The 14,802-nt window shown below is 44.8% G+C and overlaps 1 long non-coding RNA gene across 2 annotated transcripts in view; it reads right to left on the bottom strand.

Moving 5' to 3' along the window:
• Positions 1 to 14,802, bottom strand: part of LOC125946254 (uncharacterized) — a 456,010-nt gene that overhangs the window by 328,640 nt on the left and 112,568 nt on the right. The gene's annotated exons all lie outside the window — the stretch shown is intronic.

Below are 14,802 nucleotides of genomic sequence, written 5' to 3'. Positions count from 1 at the left end.
ACTACACGCGAGGCGACAGTGACTCTGCTCGCAGGCATGTGTCGCTGATGTCCATGCGTGCGGCTCTGTTTCGCCTCCGATTGTTCGGAGCTCACCGATGCTGGCCACTAAAGAGGTGTTCCACAGTTCCACGTACTTGTCGATACGCAATAAGCATACAGTGCAGATTCGGTATATGATCTCCGCAAATGCAAAAACCACGTTTGTATGTATGTATGTATGTATGTATGTATGTATGTATGTATGTATGTATGTATGTATGTATGTATGTATGTATGTATGTATGTGTGTGTGTGTGTGTGTGTGTGTGTATGTGTGTGTATGTATGTATGTGTGTATGTATGTATGTGTATGTGTGTATGTGTGTATGTATGTGTGTATGTATGTGTGTGTATGTATGTGTATGTGTATGTGTGTGTGTGTGTGTGTGGTGTGGTGTGGTGTGTGTGTGTGTGTGTGTGTGTGTGTGTGTGTGTGTGTGTGTGTGTGTGTGTGTGTGGCAACCTTGCATAAGCTGGACGCAGAAACTTGACGGAGACGTTAGAGACGAATACTATATGTTACAAGTACTGGCTATTAGGTACTCATATCATAGCCTGCTCGCCCTTCATAAATTTCAAGGGTGCGAAATCAGCAGCGTCTTGTCTTTCTATTATGTGTGCAGTTTATGAATTGTTTGACTTATAATTAGCCATGTGTCAGCGGACCCGCACAAACGCAATACGGTAATAATCTGAGCGACGGTTCTGCAATTTTCGTTCACGTTGCATGGAAATCCGCAGGGTGCAGCAAACTGTCATCTGCCTAACTGTAGCGACTTGTCACTGCGCTCTTGACCATTTTCGGACCCCTCGAAAAGCAACCTTTGCAGTTGAGTTTGTCCTCGTCCGTGGACCATGCTCGTATTTCGATTTTCAAGGAGACTGAAATGCGTCTCTTTGCATTATTTCGTCATAATGTGTATACTTGTGAAGAAAAAAAAATAAAGAAGAACGAAAAAGAAAGCCGATAATGGGTGATGGGCGGTGAGGGTTGCAAGTAGTGGTGTAGCCTATAGTAAGGAGGCTATGCAGCAAATAGCGATCGCTAAAGAGTTTGGTGCTTATAGCACTACACGTATATATGCTATAGAAGCGAATTCTGTAAAGTCGAAAAAGCAAGCTTTTAATTATGATTCTGTTCTCAAGCATAAACAACTTAGGTTGCCTGATATCTTAGGCTGCGGTAAGGTGAGTCATCACAGAGCACATCCTATGCTTGCGCCTTGATGAAAACACTGCCATATAATTGACATCCCCAAGACTAACACCAGACTTCGCAGTTAGTAATAGGTCAGCGCGCTTGGAGGGTTTGAAAGCTTCGGTTAATGTGCAACAAGAATATCAAAACTCTGTACAAAATCAGCGCTGAGTGCTTCATTTATAATATAGTAACATTGTGGAACATTCAAACCATCTCCGGCGCAAAAGCTGTGCTGTTGAGAGGATGATGTTTCACCATACTAGAAGGCCGGTACCAGGCAGGTCAGTAGCAGCGATTTATGCTAAATATTTATTAATGCATAATTAGTGTACAAACATCAATACATTTCACGTGACGTTTGAATTATTAACCCCCAATGTCGTAAATGGAATACAAAAATTTAAGACATATATGCACACAGAATATCTGTACACACATGTTTGTTTTTAATTTACTACATGCACATAACTGCAACAACAACCACAACAATAAACACAACAACGACAAAAGTAACAACAACAACAACAACAACAACAACAACAACAACAACAACAAAGAAAGCCCTGCAATATGAGATAAGCAAAGTAATGTGAGCTACACAACATAAAACATCATCACGAACAAAAATATATAAAATACTGAATCAGCAAACATCTTCAATTTTCTTCTCGCCAGGTCATGCAGCCCGGAATTGGAGCTGCTTTGGTCAAACAGGCACACGTGTGTTGTTTCCCCACTATTAGTTACTGCGTGGAAAGTCAACGAAATATATATATATATATATATATATATATATATATATATATTCGTTCAATCTGTGCTTTTCAAACGTTGCCTAGCAATTGACCCATATATTTATTAAAGACATTGAACTCTAGCTTATCAAATTAATGCAGCGGCAATTAAAAATCATAACGTTGTACATTTATATCAGTTTCAACACACCTGTATGAAACCTACAGGCATTTCAGCTTCTGTGCGGTCGCGTGACCTCGGTATTCCTTATTGCTTATACTATTCCTATAATCGTATTTTGATAAACTCAAATATTCTTGAACTTGAACTTGCTTGTATCATGCGTACATTCATCGATCGTATAACGCGCACAAAGTGAATTGTTAGATACCTCCATCATCTAATCACATCGACATCTATCACTACCCAAAAGCTCATTATCTACCTCCCCTTACAGCAATTATCATAGCGAAATTTTGCGCCAGTACCGATCAGGCTCAACAGTGTAGTGACGCACTAAATGCACTTTCGCAGACTGGTAATAGAATAGGCTTCATATATGCTTGCAGCTTGTTACACGAACTTACTGGGGTTATTGCGTTATCACAAAATTGTTGCGTGATCACAAAGAAGGTGGCTATCAAGTTTCCCATATACAATATGCCGCTGGAGAACCCCCCCCCCCCCAAAAAAAAAAAAAAAAAAAAAAACGTTACTCTTGGTAGCCAAGAGTAAAGTGTCCATTAGTGTCCAAATAGCGTTAGGAGTAAGCGCTATTTAGACTAAACTGAAGAATTTGTGATAAAATCAATGATCTTTTAATGCTAAAGGGATTTGCTTATTGTGAGCACATCTTTCGCAATAAAAACTCACTCATGTCAGTGGAATATATATATATATATATATATATATATATATATATATATATATATATATATATATATAAGAACTACCAAAGACGTAAACAAGTCCTCAACGACGCCGTGGTCAAATCGTTAATTACACGCCGTTAGTATACCAATGATCACAGTGGTGGCTGAGCGATTTCTCTTTTAACAAAAGCACTGTATAAAAATTTGCTTTGTTAGAAATGCTGTGTTAGCATTTACCGCCTTTTCCTTTCGAATTCGACACTTTGACCTTCGACACAAGTACGGCAAGATGGCCTTTTTGGTATATTTCATGAATGTAAACAGCGCACACACGAACCGGAACGTACTACTAGTCTCGTTTCTGTTCCTGCGAGCGCTATAGCTATACCTTCGGGATAAATCGAGAAGTGCATCTCGTATGTACAGTCGGGAGCAATACTCTAAAAACCAGGGCATTAGCAGAATCTTTAGATTTCGCCTAGCACAGCAGTGTAAAGTGCCATTATCTCAATGCATTGCAATGGTCAAACAGGCTCAAGTAGCATGTACAACTTTATTTCAGCTTGCATGCCTAGTTTACAAATAACTGTTTTCTGTGCGTATATAACTAGTTTTGTGAATTGTAATCAACACGGGAATCTATGCTTACGTATCCGCGAATTATTGCCGTAAAAACGCACAAGCTATGGCCGTCATTTCATGCCGTCCGCAGCCGCGTGGTCATTTATAATAATGTAGCACGAGGACTATAACCAAATATATTTAAAAAAAGTCACATTGCACATGTGTCAGTCGCTAACAGCAGCGCCGCCTTACACAATGTAGGGGACATAAAAGCCCGCTGGCAACATGCACTGACGCACTCGGCGCTTGAACAGGTTGTGTAGCCTAAACACCGGCCCCGTAGCTACCTGCGCATCCATATTCAAGCAGGGCAGTGCGCGCGTGTGCTTAGCTGGAAGAACCGAAAGTGCTTCTTTCTTCATATATATTCGTGGCTGTATATTCGAGTCAGAAAATGCAAGAAGAGGAAATGAGTACAGCAACGCTTTCGGATTGACACAGACGCAGTGGTCCGTACGGGAGCCGCCGCTGCGTCTTTCCTGAATTTGAGGAAACGCGGAATGCAAATAGGAGGGGGAAAAAAGCCACTCGGTACTCGCGTGACTTTTTCTCTGTTGCATGAGCAGCATATCGCGCGACAGTACATAGAGTTGAGAAACTAGCGTGCACTTTTAGGAACATCTATATGGCCAAGAGCCAACGACGCAACCTTGATTTTTTTTTTTTTTGCTGCCAATGTCGTCTAAGCCAATTGATATCAAGCGTCACCGCGTAACTGTTACGTGATTGGTTGATTGATTGATTGGCTGATTGATTGATTGATTGATTATTTTATTTTTATTGGCGCAAAGACCAAATATTACCAAAGAGCGCCATGCAACATAGCGATGAGTTGTCGATGGCTACATGCATTGCGAATGGTATAGATGTAACATGTCTGCAAAGAGGTCTAAAAATAATTGCTGTAAAGTGCGTAAAATTTTTGAAGTATTATAATGATGACAATGAATAGTGACGGGTGCTGTGACAATAAAAATTCCCATACAAAACTGTTATGCGAAGTAGCATGCAGTTGCCATTAGGAGCGTGAATCCGAATAATTTATTTGGTGCTCTTCAGTTTGTCTTTATTTTGGTAGTGCCCTCTTGGCCGAAGGGATTACGGAGGTGAGCGGTCACATTTAGTTCAATATCTTAGCATACAATATCAGACATTGCGCAATTTTGTAACAATGTAGAAGAATAATTTCCTCGGTATACAACGTAAGCCAGAGTGGATCAAAACAACCAACGGTTGGTGATGGTAACTGTGGACTCGAGTAGAGGTGGTTTCAGTAGAACATTGTTCGGAGGATGAAACATTCACTGCAAGATTTTGTTAGACGTTGCATAATCCGATTCTTTTCTACAGGGTCAATGCTAGCTGAGACGTAAGAAGGCGAAATGATAAAACTGTTGTGGAGTAGTAGATTGGAGTAGAAGATTTTGTGAAAGAGGCACAGCATGCAGCGGACATTCTGGTTAAACAGCTTTAACAGACGGCAGACGAAATATAAACAGTTTACGAGTGTTCCCCAAGTAACACTTTGCACTTCGTCATTCGTATGTCGCTCTATTCAAACAAAGGTAACGGAAAACTAACTGAACTCCCACTTTTACAGTGCAGTGGACGAGGAGTGTGACAAGGGGCTGAATGACCTTTAGCTATAATACGAATCCAGGCGAATAAAGTTAGACGACTAATGGAGTAGAAAGCACTGCGTGAGTATGCAAATGTGCAGCTTCGAGCACACCTTCGCGTTAACGATTGTGTGGACAATCGCGCAGTCGACAACGTATGAAAAGCTTGCTACTAAAAGTCATGAACTCTTTGGAAGTCGTCACGCGAACAGAGACAGAAGGCTTCAACGTGTACACATATGCAGCCAGCATTTCTAGTCTAAGCTTGATTTCTTTCACAATGAAAAAAAAAAAAGTAATATGGCTTGACGACCGTAGTGGTCCTTTATTGTTGCCAGTAGGCATGTTTGCATCTCAAGTGGACATATTGCGTAAGTCTCTTGGGATAAAATCTCTGTTCTAATCTTTCTGCCAAGTCTTGTCAGGGCTACAAATGGAGAGTTGCATTATATCGAAAGCAGACATCGTGACCCAGTGCTTTTGCCAAATAGACCGATGAGGCACGACACGAAAATAATTCGCAGATTCTGCCTTTCCTTCGTAAAAGAAGCACCTGAAGCTTACGTAGACAGTTGTGTGCCTTCCAGTGCCGGCTACACAGTAAGTACGCAGCAGTAGTACCTGTGTTTTGGTTTGAAGTTGAACATTCGCTGGAAAGTGGATCTGTTGGCTCACCTGGGCATTTAACGCGCCTTGGAGAAGCTGCCGGGAGCTTCTGGCGGCCGACGCTCGTTGCATCTTTACAGGCCACACTACCCGGGTAATCATTTGCGGACAATCGCAAACTGGTCGAAAAGTCCTCTGCTGCGCATCCCACATTTTCCAGGTGAGGTAGCTTTTTTCTTCGTATTTTTTTTTTTACTTTCGTCCTATGCCAGAATAAGTTACGAGCATAATGATGACATGATCAAACCTGATATCGTGTTTATGTTAACCAGCATAGTACGTAGTGAAGTATAGTAGTCATGCATATTGTGCAATAACTATATAATTACAGGCACAAGTCTGCTGAATATAATTATTTCACGCGACGGTGGCCGGGGGCTTACACTAGCGAGCTTACGCCTGACTGGCGCCAACTTCAGCGTATACCTTGTTCTTTCTTCTGAGGCAGAGAGATCAACAGACACGACACTTTGGAGTGTTAACCGGAAGAGAAACATCTGGCAGTTTGCTGCCCTGCACAGGAGAAGAGGTAAGGGTATGTGTTTGCTTGGTGTATGTGTTCCCCCCCTCTCTCTCTCTCTCTCCCTCTTTCTGCGTGTGAGTCACGTCTGCTTCACAGCTTGTACAATGAAAAACACGCACATCCAACGCAATGTTAGAATCTAAGTGACGCAAAGCTTGTTTGATTTAACGATCGGTAGCAGCAGTATAATGAGTGACACGAGCACATGCTCGTTTGCCTGTCGCTGCTTAGCTGTGTGCGTAGCAAGGACGCAGGCGATCTATGATGCCTGTCGAGGGAAGAAACGTGGATGATAGATGTGTATCCACAGAGAAGCGCGACACATATCTAAATACATGTAAGGCATCATTCGCCTTGTATCACAGTTGCACATCCATAATGGGAGATTGGCCAAGAACGGGCACATATATAATGCAGTGTGCACACGCCCAGTTGCACATACTCAGTATCGAAGTTGTGGGTTCGGGCACATATATCCCAGTAGCAGAATTTCAATGCCTCAATCAGTTATAATTCTCCTCTCCCCTTTCACTGTGTCCCAAGGTGTCTACTCGGCAAGATAGCAGGTGGTAGAAGAGGAGGGCTGTCCTTCTCGATCCCTTCTTTCGCTCCCACTTACCCCTCCCCGTTGGCGCTGAGCCGTGCTCCCTCAAGGGCTGCAGAAGATAGCGCCAACCTTTCCCTTTCCCTCAAGAACCACTTATCATCAAGATAGCAACTATCACATTCCCTTACCACCACCATCATCATCATCATCATAAGCCTATATTTATGTCCACTGCAGCACGAATGCCTCTCCCAGCGATCTCCAATTACCTCTGTCTTGCGCTAGCTGATTCCAACTTGCGCCTCCGAATTTCCTAACTTCATCGCCCCACCTAGTTTTATGCTGTCCTCGACTGCGCTTCCCTTTTCTTGGTATCCATTCTGTAACCCTAATGGTCCACCGGTTATCCATCCTACGTATTACATGGCCTGCCCTGCTCCATTTCTTCAGCTTAATGTCATCTAGAATATCGGCTATCCCCGTTTGTTCTGTGATCTACACCGCTCTCTTCCTGTCTCTTAACGTTAGGCCTAACGTTAACATTCCCTTATATATCCGCGCAGATATATCCTGTGAGGAAATGAAGACGAAGGAGAAGAGGCAAAGAAATCTCCGCTTAAATAATTGATGTTTTTCATGTGGCGAACCTGCCAGGGAAAGGATGGAGACGGCCGGTAATGCGTGCGACAGGAGTAACTGTGGACAGGGACAGGTGAGGTTTTCGTTTTGCAGTGCACCTAATTATCATAATGATGGTGACCTGACTATTTCAGATTCAGCACTTTCAAGCTGGACTTACTTTTCTTTATTTATAGGCTGCTCCGGACCTATATCATTCTGTAAAACGAGCGAGATGAGAGAGCTCTTTCATTTTTATGATCATGTCACTGATGTGAAACATGCAGGAAAGTGTACCAGCTTCATTCTATGTAGCATCAAAGGAAACAATATTAATGACATAAAATGTAAGAAAAGTGGTCACGTTTGCAGCGTGTGTCCAATCGTATCACTATGGACAATTGCACTTTGGTGACTTTAGACAAGATGCTGTATTGATTTATTGTTAAATATGGCGCGCTATATTTGCATCTTAAAAGTTTACAATGAACAGTCGCTGCTGTTTCTGGCGTTGTTTACTGCGGAAAACACAATAGGCGCATTGCGTTATCGCACAAAAGAAAATGAGAAAACCACATGTGGAATATATATATATTGTTTACTTTTAGGCTGAAATTTAATACATGTTTATTGTCATCTGTCGTGAGAGTTTATGAAGTGTAGATAGGCTATGTATGTGCATTTTATACAACACTGCAAATAACGTCTGCAGCCCGGATACTCTGGGTACGATATAAGGAAGCAAACACAGCGATGTGCATGTCTTTTTGTTGTGTTACTTTGGATTTTTTTTACAGTGTCGTACCGCCGATTTCAAGCCATAATTCTGTTGCGTGTTGTGCAACTTTTTTTTTCCTCAAAACTAAAATATGTAGATGGGTGCGTCAGCTTTTATTCCTTTATATGCGCAACCTCTATAAGTGCAAGCACCTTGTTTATGTATATCCAAGAAAAATTAGGCAAGGATGTCGCGGAACATATTTTTGCCGTCGACTTCATGAAAATAAGCATTATACCCTATTTGTATAAAATAACATCAATATATATATATATATATATATATATATATATATATATATATACTTTATGCTTAGCAAAGCTCCGCAAATGGACGATTCAGAGTTAGCGCGAGCAGTTTTAATCGAAGAAAAAAAAAAGAAAGGAAAGGAAACTCAGCAGGGTGTAAGAGATCTTCGGAGAGGCGGCAGTTTATTGGTGCGCGCCACAGTTGTTCAAGTATATTCCGGCCCACCGGCCAACAAATCGGGCACCTTGCCCGACCCTCCTTGGCTGGCGCGTGGAGCGGCGGCGTGCACAGAAATAGGGCGTCCTCGCTCGTTGGCTTGGCTATCACGCCTCGCCACGCTCGCGGAAAACAAAGATAAAAAAAAAAGAAAACAGGCAGACAACCCACGACAGGGCCGAAGCCCACCAACGTCGATGCGCACAATCACGACTGCGAATCTCCTTTTCCCCCTTCGCCGATTATCCGCATTCCCGAACGCTCCCAGCATGAAGCACACCGCGGTTAGGTTCCGGCCGCACTTGTTGAATCGCACCCGATCCGCACATGCGAGAAGGATGCGTCACAACGGCATTTCGGCTCAGATCTGCAATCGCAATGTCTCTTTAAACTTAATGTCATTTGCCCTTTTAAAAGTGTTTTCCTGGAACGCATAGCTAAACGCACGGAGCTTTGAGCTGTGTTTTCTCAGTTTTTCACTCGACGTTTCACGGCTGTGCGCTTAAGTCAGCGACATTCTTTGGAAGTTCTGGCGACGAACACAGCGCTGGTCTGTACACACACACACACACACACACACACACACACACACACACACACACACACACACACACACACACACACACACACACACACACACACACACACACACACACACACACACACACACACACGTATAACGACCCTAACCAGATAAGTTCACAGAAGGATAAAGGCTATAGATGTGATCAACGCTGGTCGAACAAGGGATGGCTAAGATTGGAGTAACTGTTTTCGACAAGAGCAAGGTCTATACTATGTCATGGCTAAGTGTATATTGAGGAACAGAATCCCTCATTCACTGAAGGGAAGTCCCCTTGCCGAAACGCTGGCTCCAACCGATATAATACCTTGTTCGATTAATGTTGATCAAGTCCAGTAAGGATGACTAAGTTCTCGGCACACCCTTTCTCCAACATGGCTTCGGTAATTATAGAGCGCTTTCGTCCGACAGCGTAGCAGTACCCTTCTTTGTATAGGTTCACGCCGGCCCCGAACCGCGCAGTATCCGAACCACGGAGATAGGTCCGTGAATTTGTCATCCCTCTAATTTCACACGTGCAAAGACACGCGTTAAGCGGCGGTGTGCTCTGCCATTCGCCTCTTGTTCGCCTCCACACCAGTGAAACGAAGTACGCCACGGATCGGTTCTGAGCATGATTCATTGCGCCATTCTTCGAACCGAGTCCCGAACCGCTCCGTGCAGCGGCGCCTCGTTAGCACTGTCGGCAAACCCCATACATCGTTTGTAAGCACACATGCGCGCGGCCGCGCGCGCGCGTACAGTCCGGCTCGAACACTACACGTGTATACGACGTGTACGCTACCGCATAGGAACACGAGGCTAATCGTAAACACACATCGATGAAAGAAGCAGGAAAGAAGAACGCTATACACAAGCGTCGCTCGCGCAAGTGGGACCTCGTTCTCACCGTCATATATGCGTGCGTGCGAGCTTTCGTATGTGATTGCGCGCAGCGCTGAACGCATCCACACTCCAGAGCAGTGTGTCTGCCTGCCTATTGCCCGCTGGCCCCCCCTCCCCTCAAAATGCCGAGGAAGCCGAGTCAACATTAATCGGACACAAGCGCGATTCGCGGGCAGAGAGGAGAGGAGGAAAAGAGAAAAAAGAGAAGTGACAAAGTTTCCCCCTTCTCTGTCGCGTTGTTCTTATTCGCCTCGCCGTTCTACGAGCGTGCCTTTAGCGAGGGACACCTTCAAAGAAGGCTTAGAGCGCTCCTTCGGCGGACGGACTGCATGCGCGGGAGGGACAGCGCATGCACTGCAGTCTGCTGAGCGGCGTGCCTACGTGCGTACACGGTGCAGGCACGACGTTCTGCCGCCTTTGTTCGCACGCAAGCGGGTATTGGCAAACGTCAAACAAGTTGCCCGGGCCGCCCGTTCGTGAAATGTGCGGCAGCACAAAAGCTATAGGCGCTATCGGCGAAACGCGCGCAACAAGCCGCCGCCGCCGCCGAGAAAGGAGCCGGAGACAATGACGAGCGGCCGTCAAGAAACGGAAATTGAACTTGCTGCTCGCATGACAAGCTTGCCCGTTCCGCTGCTTCCTTTTTTTTTCTTTTTCTTTGCCACACACTTTGTTCTTATTTCTCGCTTCTAACGTGCTACCGCTGCTGCGGCACCTCTCTCTGTTTTTTTTTTTTTTATCGTAGTATATTAGCTCTCATTTCGACACTTATCCCAAGATTTGAATGTTGAAGTCACTATAATTCACTCTTTGCAACAGGAATTTTTCTTCTTCTCACATATCAAGAGTAGGTTACGAGTTGGAGCGTGCCATCAAATTGCGGTTTCATACGGCCTGTATAGTAAGCTAGACAATTTATGATTGAATGCTGATCGCTCCTTCACTCATTGGCTATCACTGAAGCGTTCAGTATAAGCGCGTGCAAGTCCCCTTGTATAGGGACCATGCAAGGCCTCATGTAAGGCAGGGGGAAATCCATTTGAGAAAATAAGAAATTACATGCGATTGTTGCTTAAGCACATTGCTCATTTGAGTGTCGCGTACTCGATTATCTTTCCTGGATGTTTGACTTCGTATACACTATAGATTATAGCTGGGAACTCGAAGGATGAAAAGACGCTGCGAAATATACCTTGAACGACGGGCATAAGTGAAATATTACCATACGCCCAACTAAAAACTCGCCCTTGTGAAATGTATATGCCCCGTTCTCCGAATAGATATACTTTATTCGCTGCAATATGAAAAGGCATCCATGGGAAATACTAACTTGTAGCGCACAGTGGTGACCGGTATAGCTATGTTACCACAACCGTGAAGCCGGTCATTCATACCAGCCCTGTCCATGCATGCCATAAGTATAAGTGCTTCAGGGATTCCGTCCTCACTCCGGTCATCCAAGCAATGCTGAACATCCATGCAAGTCACTACCACATTCCGTAAACCATTTCCTCAGTGGCACCACCTCACGTATACATCGGCTACCCAACGTTCTATGATGCCGTTAGCAACAGCTATTTAAGACCACGCCTGGGAAAATGAGAATATATAGCGATCTCAGGGGGTGGGTCTACTGTTACAATTAGCAAAACTTTCTCCTATGCATGCGACGCGCTCTAAACGGCGCGTCGTAGTAGCAGCGTGTAGCAGCTACAGGGTGGCATGCGTTTCATCAAGTTGGCACGCACTTGCATGAGCTATTTCCGACACCTTCAACAACAGCTGACGAAGAAGAAGACGAAAGCATGGCGGCGAACACAAGTCGTGCCCGGTTGGCTACCCTGCACTTGGAAAAAGGGGAAAAGGGAAACGGAAGAAAAAAGAAAATTAGTCGATGGTCACAAACTTGCGGAGAGAAATATTGCACGACAGCCACAGACGGCCGTGCACTGCAGTCTATTTCGAAAAGCGTTTCACCGTTTTATATGTATTGTGCGTACGCGAGAACTTCGGCCGTGGTTGTGCCGAGTCTGGTCTGCCCAGAGTGCCTTATCGTCCAAGTGGCCAACACAAGCACGCAGATCATCTTGTTGACCAAGGAAGGAGCCAAAAGGCTCCAACAATCTTTACAGACTGTATGTATACAGCGATCCACACGTGGCGTCATCTAAGCATATGCTTAAAAGACGACGCTTCCCATCAAGATCAAGGCGACGGTAATCCTGCAGATTCAAGAAACCAAGCACGCGCTTATTATGTCACGTGTGTGCATGTAAAAAGAAAAACAAATTCATTGCGTTTTTATGTGTTCGCTATTACAGCTAACAGTATAAATCAGTCCTAAGGTTTTTCTTATTCTATTCTCAAAGCGCGTATATAGAAGAACACCATTGTTCTATAGAAACATTTCTTTCTCTACGTTGGCATCGCATTTGCACCCTTGCTCAAAGCCAAAACCTCAAGTCGCCCTCCTTCTCTCGTTCTAACATTCCAGACTTAATAAACGTGAGCGGAAATTGGAACAGAAAGATTATGCCGTCTCGATCTCCGGACATCTGCATTTCGAGGAAAAGCGGGACGAAGTCATCACCGGGCCCGTCACGTACCTGCACGACCGGGCGCATACGTCGAGCTCTCCACTTGCGCACCGCGCGGACACAAACGTAGCCCATTGTGCTGCCGTCCCAGCCTGCGGCACGCAATGCATGCACGCACGTGTGCGGGCAAGGTCTGCCTGGTGCTGCTACGCCTGCGTCCTGCACACTGCATTCGAAAGGAGCGAAAGCGGAACCTGCCTTGTTGATATGCAACTGCAGTAATTGGCACAATGCATTGAGCACTGAAAGTGTGAGAAGAAGAAAAAAAAAAGAATACCGGTGAGAGGACCACGGTCGAATACAATAACGAAAGACGCGCAGCGGCTGTATGTGCATCTGCCCGTTCCAAGGCGTCTCAGAAAGGTGCGGAGCTATTAATCACGCATATTTATAACGGCAGCACCAATGCGTCATATAATAAAGCCTGCGGGACTTGATGCCGTATTAGCACGACGGCACGTTTTCTTATTGCGTTTTCTGTATACGGTGGCGTTGGCGGTTGGCCTCTCCCCGTGAGCCAAACGGGCCAGGTGTTGTGTGGTTCAAGAACGGGCCGTGCGATTCTAATCTGCCTGCATATTTAGTGGACCCATGGCAGGCCGGCCATATATGCGTGACTTGACGCTTCTTCGTTACCTGCCATGCTTCCGCCCGCCAGGTTTCGAAGATACGTGCATGATTAACAGTCTATACGAGTCAGCGAGGTAGCAGAGCAGACATATGCATGAGATGCCTCAATTACGGGAAGCCTGTTGGTCAGTTCATGGCGTCACGCCAAGGCATATACGGTGCTGCGAATTATGGGTCATAGTTACCGATAATATTGGCCGAATGGTGCAGAGGTGCTGGCTGCACAAACGACAAGCTTCAACTGTGAAACGACAAGCTTCAGCTGTGAGGTAATTAAATTTTTAATGCAAGAAGCAATAATTTGCAACAATTTGGCCCTGGGGCCACAGGACCGCTATTATTCACAGCTCAGCAGTCACACTAGCGCAATATATATTCTTGCTGTGTTACTACTCTTTAGTAAATGAAATGTTGCACACAATGCCCACTGTTCACTGGGCAATTAATTATTGCAGGTAGCATAGCTCTGGAAACATTATTGTAGGTAAAATAGCTCCGAAAACATGACTGCAGATAACATTGCTCCCAAAATATGAGTGCAGGTAAAAGAGCTCCGAAAACATGATTGCTGTAGAAATAGGTTGCGGACAGAACATCTTTGAAAAGAGGCAGTCCTACATGCTTCCACTTCTGACTTCAGAAAAAAGTGCTAATTGATGCTCACCGACTATTGGGGGCGAGGACTTACGGAGTCGCCATCTGTCGGAAGCGCCTTGCTTACGTAATGAGGGATATAACGCGGCGCCCTCCTCATATAGGTTTGGCTGTCGGCGCTCAATAAAAACACCACACGAGAGGCCTGCTGGCCATTTCTGTAAGTGCTCTCCAAACGAGGTAAGTTCCTTACTGTAAAAATCATAATAGTTTAATATAATATATATCATAATCATAATAGTTAATAATCATAATCAAGAATAGTTTCTTTACCGAATACGTACACTGAACGCCCATTTGCGCGCGGTCGACGCGATGGAGTCCCCCTATACCAGCTTCCTGCGGGAAAGGTATAGGCAATCGCTGAGAGCAGATTATGTGAAATATGTTCTTATAGTGTGCTGTGCGTATAAACAAATGGATTATAACATAATGAAGCCTCAATGCAGCGATCGCACGGGTTCGCAGCGACCGACTGTGCGTCTGCATGCATGTCCGCGCACAATGTTTCGCTTTCTCTGCGAGCGCATTTTCGCACCGTGCCGTGAGCTTTAGGCCGAAGCATATGAACATTTGACAGTACACAAGCAACCATCGTTGCGTGGACGCTATCAGAGCTGTTCAAAAATAGTTTCATTATAACTAGGGACTTCGACGCGATACGGCGACTCGTGATGTGCCATCGCGCGACGATTCAATCATCTTTTTTTCTTCTAAATTCTTGGACATTTAGATATCGTTATTTCTCAAGTTGCGTCGCACTG

Source organism: Dermacentor silvarum, chromosome 6 (assembly GCF_013339745.2).
Source record: "Dermacentor silvarum isolate Dsil-2018 chromosome 6, BIME_Dsil_1.4, whole genome shotgun sequence".
Classification (NCBI taxonomy): domain Eukaryota; kingdom Metazoa; phylum Arthropoda; class Arachnida; order Ixodida; family Ixodidae; genus Dermacentor; species Dermacentor silvarum.
The sequence above is the reverse complement of the archived record's forward strand: the minus strand, read 5'-3'. Positions and strand labels throughout refer to the sequence as shown.